Source organism: Triticum urartu, chromosome 1 (genome assembly GCF_003073215.2).
Source record: "Triticum urartu cultivar G1812 chromosome 1, Tu2.1, whole genome shotgun sequence".
Lineage (NCBI taxonomy): Eukaryota > Viridiplantae > Streptophyta > Magnoliopsida > Poales > Poaceae > Triticum > Triticum urartu.
Genome location: NC_053022.1, coordinates 501769229 through 501784612, shown reverse-complemented (window position 1 = coordinate 501784612; position 15384 = coordinate 501769229).

Below are 15384 nucleotides of genomic sequence, written 5' to 3'. Positions count from 1 at the left end.
GGAGAAAGTTCGGAGATCCACGGTATGCTTCTCTGGATCGGCTGTGGAGTTCGGAGGATGTGTATATGGATTTGGCGGCGAGCGCTGCCGATGCGGCCAAGTACTTCCAGGGTCAGACAGACCGTGAAGTGGACCAGCTGTTTTGGACACAATTCCATTCTCCCGAGCGTCCGCTTTCATTGACTAACCAATTAGCCGAATGGGCCGAACTGAATAGGTTGTCCGGACTCGCCATGAGGTCTGTTGTGGATCAGCTATGGCCGGAAAGGCCAAAACCGAATAGCTATTTCAGCTTGGTGCAGCAACTCCTTGACGTGGTGCCGCGCATTGATGTGATGAAGAGGTCGGCGTGCATAGAGGGCTCACGGATGGCCTTTGCCCGTGTTAAAGCATACTGGGCGGAGATGGATGCTACCACTGTTGCAGCGCGGGATTCGGCCATAGGCCGAATGGCTGCTGAGCACTACTTTGAAGAAGTTCTTGAGGGTGCTCGTTTGATAGAGACCCAGTGCTCAAAAAATATTATGTTTGAGTGATATGTAATCTCATTGTAAGAAAAATGCTTTTATAAATTTTTTATAAGGCTATTTTTATACTTTTTCCTGAAAGTAATATGATGCCTCCTGGGCGGCCGTTTATGTATACACGTGTATAACCTGAAAGATTGCAGCCGTCGGCTTCAACCCCCACGCATATAATGCGAGGTGCTCGCAAAAACACGCGTTCACACTTAACCCAACGTCTTGGTCCTATTAAGGAGGTGATAGCGGAGCGAGCGAGGCAACCGGACTATAATGCTTTAGCACTTTCACTTAGCCATAGGAGTTTGACAGTGGGGCTACTAGATAGCCCCTGGTGGCTCCGCACTCTCCCGATCCCGGGGTGCGTATATGCCTGGCCGGAAAACGACCCTTCGTTAAGGCGGAGGAATTCTAACATTCCAATAGGTCATCGAGTGGTTGACCAGTCTCATGCTATATCATGACAGTCAGTTTTCGGCTTTCTCTACTGAGGTGCTCGTCCGGATGAACCGGGACACAATCGCAGTAGTTCTCCTGGTGCTACCTTAGCCGGTAAAGCAGAACGTAAGGCACAAAAACACAGGAGCCGGGCAAACCCAACATTTGACAAAAGACAATGATTCGGAGCTGATGCATATAGGGCCAAACTCGCGACGCCGAACACTCCCTAAGGTATTTGGTCTTTGTGGTATAAACCGGGCCTAAATAATGGCCTTTGTAAGAAGCCCCTTGTGTCCAGGTACGTGCATTGTTCTGGCGTGGCCACATGTCAAGACATCAACATCCTTCTAAACGGTGGATATGTATCAACAAGAGACAGTAAAAAAGGTTTACGCAGGGTCTTAATCTAAAAAGAATCCTTAGAGCGGGTCCCTGCTGCACTTTTGCGCCTGTGTCTCCGTTGTGCCGTATCCTGGACGGGTGTAGCACGATGATCGTCTATAAAAGAGAGGAATTTAGGTTAAAAAGTTGTCGTGCAAAAAGATAGTTTTTAAAGAAACCATGTATAATTCAAGATGAGAAAAAATTGCCACTTGTCTGCGCGCGTTGATCCCCTTGTATTGAAAAATAGGGGTGTGACCATTTATTCGGTATAAATAGTGGCGCCAGACTTGATCTGGTCCGGGCGCCTTTAGTGTGCGGCTGCCAAGGCAGCCGCACTCTCTTCGGCGCGCAGAGATCGCTTGATATTTCCGTTCACTGAAATGATGCCACGTGGACCGGGCTCTTGAGTGTGAGGGAGGCGTAGTGTGGTATTGCATTAAAGCGAGCGAAAGCTTCGCGTTCGAGCAGTGCTTGATAGCCACTTTGGAACAGAGCGATGTGGAAGGTTAAATGCTCGCGACGGAAGTTATCAGGGGAGCCGAATATAACTTGTAGCAGGAGGGAGCCCGTACAACGAGCCCCTGGGCCTGGCGTTACTCCTTTAAAGGTAGTATTGCTATGGCGAATTTTTGTTGGGTCTAACCCCATCCCGCGGATTGTATCCTGATATATTAGGTTTAGATTGCTGCCACCGTCCATCAGGACTCGTGTGAAGTGATATCCGCCAATTATTGGGTCTAATACCAGGGCAGCCTATCCTGCGTGTCGGATACTTGCTGAGTAATCGCGATGGTCGAAAGTGATCGGTTGAGACGACTAGTGGCAGGACTTCGCGGTGATAGGCACTTGGGTATGTTTTCCTGGGAGTGCCGCGTTGTTTTTTCCCTTGATCACGTGTAACACGTTTACTGTTTTGACTTCTAGTGGAAATTTCTTTTGTTCCCCAGTGTCTTGCTTGGGAGGCTCGTCCTCGTCTTCATTTGGTGTATCCTCCCCCTTGTCTACGGCGTTGAGCTTGCCGGACTGCTTGAAGACCCAACATTCTCTGTGGGTATGATTAGCAGGTTTACCAGGGGTACTATGGATCTGACATACTTGGTCCAGAATTTTGTTGAGGCTGGACAGTTCATGTCTGGTGCCTTTAGAGGGCGGCTTTTGCTGACCTGGCCGAGAGCTTTTGAATACGGCGTTTACTGCCGTGCCCTTCGTGATGTCTTCTTTATTCCGGCGTTTGTTATTGTTGTTGCGCCGTGATTTCTCGTTTCCATCTCTAACTTCAGATGTACTGGGGTCGCTGGTGCTGCATCTAGCTAACCAGCTATCCTCACCCGCGCAAAAGCGGGTCATGAGGCTTGTTAATGCGGCCATCGTTCTCGGCTTATTTTGGCCGAGGTATCTGGCGAGCCATTCGTCATGGACGCTATGCTTAAAAGCTGCCAAGGCTTCGGCGTCCGGACAGTCGACAATCTGGTTCTTTTTAGTAAGAAACCTGTTCCAAAGCTTTCGGGCTGACTCTCCGGGCTGTTGAGTTATATGACTCAAATCGTCCGCATCCGGAGGTCGGACATAAGTCCCTTGAAAATTTGCCCGAAAGGCGTCTTCAAGCTCTTCCCAACTTCCAATGGATCTTTCAGGGAGGCCCTTAAGCCAGTGACGAGCTGGCCCTTTGAGCTTGAGGGGTAAGTACTTGATGGCGTGGAGATCATCTCCTCGAGCCATATGGATATGAAGGATGTAGTCCTCAATCCAGACCCCAGGGTCTGTTGTTCCGTCGTATGTCTCTATGTTTACGGGTTTGAATCCCTCTGGAAATTCATGGTCCAGCACCTCATCGATGAAACATAGGGGGTGTGCGGTACCTCTGTAGCTAGGTGTACCGCATTGTTCAGATGTTTGTTGTGTTGCATTGTATGCTGGGGCGCGCTTGCGTGGTCCATAGATGGATCTTGTTGCGCCGTCCTTTGGGTGCGAGCCCTCGCATGGGTCGCGTGTTGTATTGTGAGTGGCGTTGTACGCCGCTCTGTGTTGGCAGAAGGGCCGTCTATCCGGCCAGGTGGCTGCTTTGATATTTGGTTGGGTCTGAGGCCTCCTCATCGAATTCAGGTAGCAGCTTCCCCTTTGGGTAGCTCTTGGAGGGGTGATTGTTGCTGTACCTCGCTGCTGTGTTGAGTATTTTACTCCATCTGATTTGGAGTGTGTCTTGCGCAGCCTTGAGCCTTTCCTTCTGCTTTTTAAGACTCCTCGCGGTGGCAACAAGCCTTTTACGGGCATTCTGCTGCTCCGGGTGCCTGTCCGGCGTTATGTCGTCCGGACTATTATCCTTGATAGCATTTGTTTGTTCGGCTTGATTATCCGGATTGCCTTTGTCCGGCAGCGGTTCGCCCTGCTCCAGTGCTGGGTTTGTGTGATCGTTGTTTCTGTCAAGGCGGGATTTGGGGCGGCGCTTGCATTGCCACTTTGACTGCTTCTCGAGGGAACAAGCCTTCGGTGCGTCCTTGCGCTCCTCGTCGTCATCTTTTGGTGCGTCCACCATGTATACGTCATATGACGAGGTGGCTTTCCAGGGCCCAATAGGCTCTGGTTCTTCATCGTCTCCTTCATCGGCGTCCATACCGTCGATGTCTTCGGAGTCGAAGTCGAGCATGTCGGTTAAATTGTCGACAGTGGCTACAAAGTGGGTGGTGGGTGGGCTTTGAATTTCTTCATCGTCCATATCCCAACCTTGATGACCGTAGTCCGGCCAGGGCTCTCCTGATAAAGAGAGAGACTTTAGTGTCTTCAGAATATCGCCAAAAGACGAGTGCTGAAAGATGTCCGTGGCAAAAAACTCCATGATCGGCACCCAATCGGATTCGATCGGCACGGGTGCGGAGGGTTCGGAGTCTGGAGAGGACTCCGGCTCCTTGGAGTCACGAGTCTCGCGGAGTGCGGGGCTGGTGTTTGGCTCGATCGCCGTTGGGATTGCTGCCCCCGAGGCGGCGTCCAACCACCCATCCTCGATCGGCGCGGTTGGCTCCGAATTAAGGGTCAAAGCCGATGCGGGTGCGGCCTCTAGGGACGGCAGAGCTAGATCATGCTCGTCGTGACAGTGCGGCGCGCTCGGCAGTGGCTCGAATCCGTCGAAGATCAAGTCCCCGCAGATGTCAGCCGTGTAGTTTAAACTTCCAAATCTGACCTGACGGCCAGGGGCATTGCTTTCGATCTGCTCCAGATGGCCAAGTGAATTGGCCCGCAGTGCGAAGCCGCCGAAGACGTAGATCTGTCCGGGGAGGAAGGTCTCACCCTGGACTGCATCGCTACCGATGATCGTAGGAGCCATCAAGCCTAACGGCGACGACACAGAGGAACTCTCAATGAAAGCACCAATGTCGGTGTCAAAACCGGCGGATCTCGGGTAGGGGGTCCTGAACTATGCGTCTAGGCCGGATGGTAACAGGAGGCAAGGGACACGAAGTTTTACCCAGGTTCGGGCCCTCTTGATGGAGGTAAAACCCTACGTCCTGCTTGATTAATATTGATGATATGGGTAGTACAAGAGTAGATCTACCACGAGATCGGAGAGGCTAAACCCTAGAAGCTAGCCTATGGTATGATTGTCGTTCTGTATGTTGTCCTACGGACTAAAACCCTCCGGTTTATATAGACACCGGAGAGGGTTAGGGTTACACAAAGTCGGTTACAATGGTAGGAGATCTACATATCCGTATCGCCAAGCTTGCCTTCCACGCCAAGGAAAGTCCCTTCCGGACACGGGACGAAGTCTTCAATCTTGTATCTTCATAGTCCAGGAGTCCGGCTGAAGGTATAGTCCGACCATCCGGACACCCCCTAATCCAGGACTCCCTCACTCACTTTTACCACTTGCTACCTTGCTGTTTTTATATTTTTAGATTTACAAAAAGCTATATCTACCATCCATATTGCACTTGTATCACCATCTCTTCGCCGAACTAGTGCACCTATACAATTTACCATTGTATTGGGTGTGTTGGGGACACAAGAGACTCTTTGTTATTTGGTTGCAGGGTTGTTTGAGAGAGACCATCTTCATCCTACGCCTCCCACGGATTTGTAAACCTTAGGTCATCCACTTGAGGGAAATTTGCTACTGTCCTACAAACCTCTGCACTTGGAGGCCCAACAATGTCTACAAGAAGAAGGTTGTGTAGTAGACATCAGTACCATTGATCGAAAAAAATCAAGTACACGTGTGCATTTTTTGGAGACGGGATCTGCCAACTTTCTTTTTCCTCGCACACGAGTATTTTACGCACTTCGTCTGCGTTGTTTGTTTCCCCCACCCAAGTTTCAAGTTTCGCACTGAAATTCTCATTAGGCGCGCGATTTTAGAATTTATTCCTCCAATCACATCCCCTTCCCCTCAGTATCCCCCCTCGCTCACGCCTTCCCCTACCGGCATCTCAAACCGCCACCGCCGCAACCACAGCTTCAACCACATCTACGTTCTGCTCGGATCCAGTCAGGTAACCCACCGATCTATATCATGCCCCCAGCCTGATTGCTTAAATGGTGCCTGTGAAACATCCTCATGCCTCCAAATCCCTCCCCCACCAGGAGCTGATGGCAGTCCATGGCGCGATGGCCGTTGTGCATGTTGACCCAGAGGAACACCTCGCCTCCGCCTCCGCCGCCGACATGGTGCAGGCTCTGGCCCAGATGAAGTCCCCCAGTGACTACCCCCCAGGACTTAACAGGTAAGATCTGACCAGCTAAATCTTACCAATACCACTTTGCAACGGCTATGATTTGTACGGTTGATGTATTAAGCATGTTCGTGCCTTGTTTATTTCAGTACTGCACACCGTGTGATGTTCAAATATTACCGTGTCCAGCTCAATTTCACCAATACCAGCAACAAACTTACAATACATGACTCGTGATATTACTAGAGATGCTTCCCATTTGCTATTTTTAGGGGATGCTAACCCTGTTGTACTTAACATTCCTGTCCATGTACTTACGGAGGGTCATAACGGCTGATGCTTTTGTTTACCATCGAGGTGAGCTGCATCCATGTATTACATATTTCACATAATTTGTGCAATTGCAGTTTAACTTCTACCATATACTAGTTGCCTGTAGGTACACATGTTAGTGGCACTATGCACACTTCGACCCCGAGGAATAGCTCGCCTCTGCCGTTGCTGACTTTGGGCAAACTCTGGCCAAGATGAAGTGCCCCAGCAACTGCCTCTCAGGACTTACCAAGTATGTACTCTCCAGTTCATTCTTACCAATACCAGTTGTAATTAATGGCTATGTGCTACCTCTTGAGCATGCGTTGGTTTTCCCTTGAAGAGGAAAGGGTGATGCAACAAAGTAGCGTAAGTATTTCCCTCAGTTTTGAGAACCAAGGTATCAATCCAGTAGGAGACAATGCACAAGTCACCTAGTACCTACACAAACAATCAAGAACCTTGCAACCAACGTGATAAAGGGGTTGTTAATCCCTTCACGGTCACTCGCAAAAGTGAGATCTAATAGAGATAGTAAAATAAATATTTTTGGTATTTTTGTTGTATAGATTGGAAATTAAAGATTGCAAAATAGTAAATGAGATGCGATGTAAATAAAAGAGATGTAATATAATAGGAAAGAGACCCGGGGGCCATAGGTTTCACTAGTGGCTTCTCTCAAGATAGCATGTATTACGGTGGGTGAACAAAGTACTGCTAAGCAATTGATAGAAAAGCGCATAGTTATGAAGATATCTAAGGCAATGATCGTGAATATAGGCATCACGTCCGCGTCAAGTAGATTGAAACGATTCTACATCTACTACTATTACTCCACACATCGACCGCTATCCAGCATGCATCTAGAGTATTAAGTTCATAAGAATGGAGTAACACATTAAGCAAGATGACATGATGTAGAGGGATAAACTCAAACAATATGATATAAACCCCATCTTTTTATCCCCGATGGCAACAATACAATACGTGCCTTGCTGCCCCTACTGTCACTGGGAAAGGACACCGCAAGATTGAACCCAAAGCTAAGCACTTCTCCCATTGCAAGAAAGATCAATCTAGTAGGCCAAACTAAACCGATAATTCGAAGAGACTTGCAAAGATATCAAATCATGCATATAAGAATTCAGAGAAGAACCAAATAATATTCATAGATAATCTTGTTCATAAATCCACAATTCATCAGATCTCGACAAACACACCGCAAAAGAGTATTACATCGAATAGATCTCCAAGAACATCGAGGAGAACTTTGTATTGAGAATCAAAGAGAGAGAAGAAGCCATCTAGCTAATAACTATGGACCCAAAGGTCTATGGTAAACTACTCACGCTTCATCGGAGAGGCAACGGTGTTGATGTAGAAACCCTCCGTGATCGATTCCCCCTCTGGCAGATTGCCGGAAAAGGCCCCAAGATGGGATCTCACGGGTACAGAAGGTTGCGGCAGTGGAAAAGTGGTTTAGTGGCTCTCCCTGATGTTTCTAGGGTATAAGAGTATATATAGGAGAAAGAAGTGTGTCGGTGGAGCTATGAGGGGCCCACGAGGATGGGGGCGCGCCCTCCTGCCTCGTGGCTCCCTCGTGGAGTTACAGACTTCGACTCCAAGTCTTCTGGATTGCTTTTGGTCCAAGAAAGATCATCGCGAAGGTTTCATTCTGTTTGGACTCCGTTTGGTATTCATTTTCTGCAAAACTCTAAAATAGGCAAAAAAATAGAAACTGGCACTGGGCCTCCAGTTAATAGGTTAGTCCCAAAAATAATATAAAAGAGCATATTAAAGCCCATTAAACATCCAAAACAGATAATATAATAGCATGGAACAATAAAAATTATAGATATGTTGGAGACGTATCAAGCATCCCCAAGCTTAATTCCTGCTCGTTCTTGAGTAGGTAAATGAGAAAAACAGAATTTTTGATGTGGAATGCTACCTAACATAATTATCAATGTAATTTTCTTTATTTTCGCATGAATGTTCGGATTCGAAAGATTCAAGACAAAAGTTTAATATTGACATAAAAACAATAATACTTCAAGCATACTAACAAAGCAATCATGTCTTCTTAAAATAACATGGCGAAAGAAAGCTATCCTACAAAATCATATAGTCTGGCTATGCTCTATCTTCATCACACAAAATATTTAATCATGCACAACCCCGATGACAAGCCAAGCAATTGTTTCATGCTTTCGATGTTCTCAAACTTTTCAATCTTCACGCAATACATGAGCGTGAGCCATGGATATAGCACTATAGGTGGAATAGAGGGGTGGTTATGGAGGGGACAAAATGGAGAAGATAGTCTCACATCAACTAGGCATATCAACGAGATATGGAGATGCCCATCAATAGATATTAATGTGAGTGAGTGATACATCTCCAACGTATCTACTTTTCCAAACACTTTTGCCCTTGTTTTGGACTCTAACTTGCATGATTTGAATGGAACTAACCCGGACTGACGTTGTTTTCAGCAGAATTGCCATGGTGTTATTTTTGTGCAGAAATAAAAGTTCTCGGAATGACCTGAAAATAACCGGAGAATATTTTTGGAATATATAGAAATACTGGCGAAAGAATCAAGGCCAGGGGGCCCACACCCTATCCACGAGGGTGGGGGGCGCACCTACCCCCCTGGGCGCGCCCCTGCCTCGTGGGCCCCCTGGTGCTCCACCGACCTCAACTCCAACTCTATATATTCACGTTCGGGGTGAAAAAAAATAAGAGAGAAGGATTCATCACGTTTTACGATATGGAGCCGCCACCAAGCCCTAATCTCTCTTGGGAAGGCTGATCTGGAGTCCGTTCGGGGGTCCGGAGAGGGGAATCCATCACCATCGTCATCATCAACCTTCCTCCATCACCAATTTCATGATGCTCACCGCCGTGCGTGAGTAATTACATTGTAGGCTTGCTGGACGGTGATGGGTTGGATGAGATTTATCATGTAATCGAGTTAGTTTTGTTAGGGTTTGATCCCTAGTATCCATTATGTTCTGAGATTGATGTTGCTATGACTTTGTTATGCTTAATGCTTGTCCCTAGGGACCGAGTGCCATGATTTCAGATCTGAACCTATTATGTTTTCATGAATATATGTGAGTTCTTGATCCTGTCTTGCAAGTCTATAGTCACCTATTATGTGTTATGATCTGTTAACCCCGAAGTGACAATAATCAGGATACTTACCGGTGATGACCTTAGTTTGAGGAGTTCATGTATTCACTAAGTGTTAATGCTTTGGTCCGATACTCTATTAAAAGGAGGCCTTAATATCCCTTAGTTTCCAATAGGACCCCGCTGCCACGGGAGGGTAGGACAAAAGATGTCATGCAAGTTCTTTTCCATAAGCACGTATGACTATATTCGGAATACATGCCTACATTACATTGATGAACTGGAGCTAGTTCTGTGTCACCCTATGTTATAACTGTTGCATGAGTAATCGCATCCGACATAATTATCCATCACTTATCCATTGCCTACGAGCTTTTCACATATTGATCTTTGCTTAGTTACCTTTCCGTTGCCACTGTTACACTTGCTATAAAATTGCTACTGTTACTTTTGCTACCGTTACCACTACTATCATATTACTTTGCTACTAAATACTTTGCTGCAAATATTAAGTTTTCCAGGTGTGGTTGAATTGACAACTCAACTGCTAATACTTGAGAATATTCTTTGGCTCCCCTTGTGTCGAATCAATAAATTTGGGTTGAATACTCTACCCTCGAAAACTGTTGCGATCCCCTATATTTGTGGGTTATCAAGACTATTTTCTGGCGCCGTTGCCGGGGAACATAGCTCTATTCTTTGATTCACTTGGTATTTATACCTGTTGATCACTATGAAGAACTTGAAAGATGAAAGAACCAAGATTTTTCTCTCCACTACGAGGGGAGGTAAGGAACTGCCATCTAGCTCTGCACTTGATTCACCTTCTGTTTTGAGTAAACTTGCGACACCTACTCCTGCCATTCATTCTGATATGTCGCATGTTATTGATGATGCCACTTCTTCTTTGCATGATGCTTATGATGAAACTACTTCTATGCTTGATAATACTGTGCCACTAGGTGAATTTCTTGATGAACAACTTGCTAGGGTTAGAGAGAATGAAATTATTGAAACTGATAATATTGATGAAAGTGATGATGAAGATTCTCCCCTAGATATGAATTGCCTGTTGTGCCTGAGGGTTATGTTATGGATGAAGAAACTGCTAGAGACTTTTTAGCTTGCAATGATAGATATGATCTTAAGAAATTATTAGCTAAGCTTAAAGAAAAATCTTTGAATGCTAGAATGAAATATGACCCTGCTGTTGCTACTTCACCTATCTGTATTTCCGATAAGGATTATGATTTCTCTGTTGACCCTGAGTTAATTACTTTGGTTGAAGCTGATCCTTTTTATGGCTATGAATCTGAAACTATTGTGGCACATCTTACTAAATTAAATGATATAGCCACCCTGTTCACTAATGATGAGAAAACTCGCTATTACTTTATCCTTAAGTTGTTTCCATTCTCATTAAAGGGTGACGCTAAAATATGGTTTAATTCTCTTGATCCTGGTTGTATGCGTAGTCTCCAGGATATGATTTATTACTTCTCTGCTAAATCTTTCCCCACTCATAAGAAACAAGCTGCCTTAAGGGAAATATATAATTTTGTGCAAATTGAAGAAGAGAGTCTCCCACAAGCTTGGGGGAGGCTTCTCCGATTACTTAATGCTTTGCCTAATCATCCTCTCAAGAAAAATGAAATACTTGATATCTTTTATAATGGACTAACTAATGCTTCCAGAGACCACCTGGATAGTTGTGCTGGTTGTATTTTCAGGGAAAGAACAGTTGATCAAGCTGAATTGCTATTGAATAATATGTTGACTAACGAAAATGACTAGACACTTCTTGAACCAACTCCTAAGCCAACTCTGAAGAAAAGGGGTATTCAATTTCTCTTTCCTGAAGATATGCAAGAGGCAAAGAAATCTATGAAAGAAAAGGGTATTAAAGCTGAAGATGTTAAGAACTTACCACCTATTGAAGAAATACATGGTCTTGATAACCCGACATAGGTAGTGAAGGTAAATTCTCTCTATAGATTTGATGAAGGTGATATTCCTCGTTATAAGTCTGCTAGCCAATGCTTAGATGAGTTTGATAATTTTATTGTTAAACAAGAAAACTTCAATGCTTATGTTGGTAGACAATTGAAACGTAATGCTTATATGATTGAACACTTGAGTGATTATATGTCTAGAGTTAAAGGTGAACTTAAAATTATTAGTAAACAAGCTTCTATGGTTACCACTCAAGTAGAACAAGTGCTTGATAACCCACAAGTATAGGGGATCGCAACAGTTTTCGATAAGTAAGAGTGTTAAACCCAACGAGGAGCTAAAGGTAGAACAAATATTCCTCAAGTTCTATCGACCACCGATACAACTCTACGCACGCTTGACGTTCGCTTTACCTAGAACAAGTATGAAACTAGAAGTACTTTGTAGATGTTGCTGGATAGGTCTGCAAGATAATAAAGAGCGCGTAAATAAAAAGTAGGGGCTGTTTAGATAAAGAAATAACTAAGTTAGTTTTAGTAGAGAGCTTTTTGTCATGAGAAAGTTATTTGTCCCTAGGCAATCGATAACTAGACCGGTAATCAGTATTGCAATTTTATTTGAGGGGAGAAACATCATAAGATCCAACTATAATAGAAAAGCTCGTGATACATCAAGATCGTATCACCTCAAGAACACGAGAGAGAGAGAGGGATCAAACACATAGCTACTGGTACATACCCTCAGCCCCGAGGGAGAACTACTCCCTCCTCGTCATGGAGAGCGCCGGGATGATGAGGATGGCCACCGGTGAGGGTTCCCCCCTCCGGCAGGGTGCCGGAACGAGTCTAGATTGGTTTTCGGTGGCTACGGAGGCTTCTAGTGGCGGAACTCCCGATCTATTGTGTTCCCTGAAGTTTTTAGGGTATATGGGTATATATGGGAGGAAGAAGTACGTCGGTGGACCTCCGGGCTATCCACGAGGCAGGGGGCGCGCCCAGGGTGGTAGGCGCGCCCCCCACCCTCGTGGGCAGCTCGGGACTCTCCTGGTCCATCTCCGATACTCCGTGGGCTTCTTCTAGTCCAAAAATAAGTTCCGTGAAGTTTCAGGTCAATTGGACTCCGTTTGATTTTCCTTTTCTGCGATACTCTAAAATAAGGAAAAAATAGAAACTGGCACTCGACTCTGGGTTAATAGGTTAGTCCCAAAAATAATATAAAAGTGTCTAATAAAGCCCATAAACATCCAAAACAGATAATATAATATCATGAATACTTCATAAATTATAGATACTTTGGAGACGTATCAGCATCCCCAAGCTTAATTCCTACTCGTCCTCGAGTAGGTAAATGATAAAAGAAATAATTTATGAAGTGTGAATGCTAGCAGGTGCACAAGTTTGATCAATGATAATTTCAATCACCTTTTCTAGCATCATTATATATCATAACAATAGATCATCTCATAAAGCTTCTCATGATCAAGTAACAAACTAGTCACATGTTAAAGTATAGATCATAAACTTTCTTGAAAACTAACAAACCGTGTTATCAGTCATCAAACAATTACAATTCATCTTATTTTCAGGAAGAGTCTATGTCAGAGCTTTGATTTAGCAAACCCCACATACTCAACTATCATGTAGTCTTTCACAATTGCTAACACTCACGCGATATTTATGGGTTCAAAGTTTTAATCAGACACAGAGAAAGATAGGGGCTTATAGATTCGCCTCCCAACCTTTTACCTCAAGGGTAATGTCAACAATAATAGTTCATGATGCCTTAAATCCAATTGGATATATATATCAGAATCTTTCCAACACAATGTGCTTGCCAAAGGATAAAATGTAAAAAGGAAAGGTGAAGATCACCATGACTCTTGCATAAGGTAAAAGAAAAGATAGGCCCTTCGCAGAGGGAAGCAGAGGTTGCCATGCGCTTTTATAGTTGGATGCACAAAATCTTAATGCGAGGGAACATCACTTTATATTGCCACTTGTGATAAGGACCTTTATTATGCAGTCCTTCGCTTTTATTGCTTCCATATCACAAGATCGTATAAAGCTTATTTTCTCCACACTAAAAGATCATACATATTTAGAGAGCAATTTTTATTGCATGCACCGATGAAAACTTACTTGAAGGATCTTACTCAATCCATAGGTAGGTATAGTGGACTCTCATGGCAATGCTGGTTTAAGGGATGTTTGGAAGCACAAGTAGCATCTCTACTTGGTGCGAAGAATTTGGCTAGCATGAGGGGGAAAGGCAAGCTCAACGTGTTGGGCGATCCATGACAATATACTTTATTTCGAATATAAGAAAACATAACCCATTATGTTTTCTTCCTTGTCCAACATCAACCTTTTAGCATGTCATATTTTAATGAGTGCTCACAATTACAAAAGATGTCCAAGATAGTATATTTATATGTGAAATCTCTCTTCCTTCAATATTCTTTCATGAATTGTTCAAGTGACCAATACAATGTTTTCTAATCTTCAATAAATTTACCACCTCTACTTCTTAGATGTAAGGTCATTACTCCCCATGGGATAATCATATGAAACATATATAATTTCAGATTTATGATATTTGCTCATTCAACTATTTACTCATAGGATATAAGTGAAGCACACGAGTAAATGACAAACTACTCCAAAAAGATATAAGTGAAGATCAATGAGTAGTTGAATAATTACGCAACTATGTGAAGACTCTCTAACATTTAATAATTTCAGATCTTGATATTTTATTCAAACAGCAAGCAAAGCAAAATAAAATGACATTCTAATAATGGAAAACATCATGTGAAGAAGCAAAAACTTAGCATCAACCGAAACTAACCGATAGTTGTTGAAGAAGAAAGGTGGGATGCCAACCGGGGCATCCCCAAGCTTAGACGCTTGAGACTTCTTGAATATTATCTTGGTATGCCTTGGGCATCCCCAAGATTGATATTTTGTGTCTCCTTAATTCCTCTCATATCACGTTCTCCCTAAATCTCGAAAGCTTCATCCACACAAAACTCAACAAGGACTCATGAGATAAGTTAGTATACACCAATGCAAAAACCTTATCATACTCTACTGTAGAAAATCACTAAAATTATTATTCAACATTGCATACTAAATGCCTCTGCATATTTAATAGTCCTGTCCTCAAATATAATCATTAAAGAAGCAAACATATGCAAACATAACAGCAATATGCCTAAACAGGACAGTCTGTAAAGAGTGCATCAAGATCCATACTTCCCTAACTCCAAAAATTATGAAAGAAAATTCCCACTGTAGTAAATTTGAGCTTAATATGCAAAAGGTTTCAATATTTTATCACATTCTGACTTTTCTAGGGAATTATTGCAACAGCGGTAAACTTTCTGTTTTCAAACAGCAACATGAAGACTTGTAAAATAGGCATAGTAAAGGCTATCAATGCCAATAAAAGATGCAAAACATTGTTCTAAATAACATCAAGCAAATCCTAAAAAAATAAATTGATGCTCCAAGCAAAACACATATCATGTGGTGAATAAAAATATAGCTCCAAGTAAAGTTACCGATGAACGAAGACGAAGGAGGGGATGCCTTCCGGGGCATCCCCAAGCTTAGGCTCTTGGTTGTACTTGAATATTACCTTGGGGTGCCTTGGGAATCCCCAAGCTTAGGCTCATTCCACTCTTTTCCATAGTCCATCGAATCTTTACCCAAAACTTGAAAACTTCACAACACAAAACTTAACAGAAAACTCGTAAGCTCCATTAGCGAAAGAAAACAAAACACCACTTCAAGGTACTGTAATGAACTCATTCTTTATTTATATTGGTGTTAAACATACTGTATTCCAACTTCTATGTGGTTTATAAACTCTTTTACTAGCCATAGATTCATTAAAATAAGCAAACAACACACGAAAAACAGAATCTGTCAAAAACAGAACAGTCTGTAGTAATCTGTAACTAACGCAAA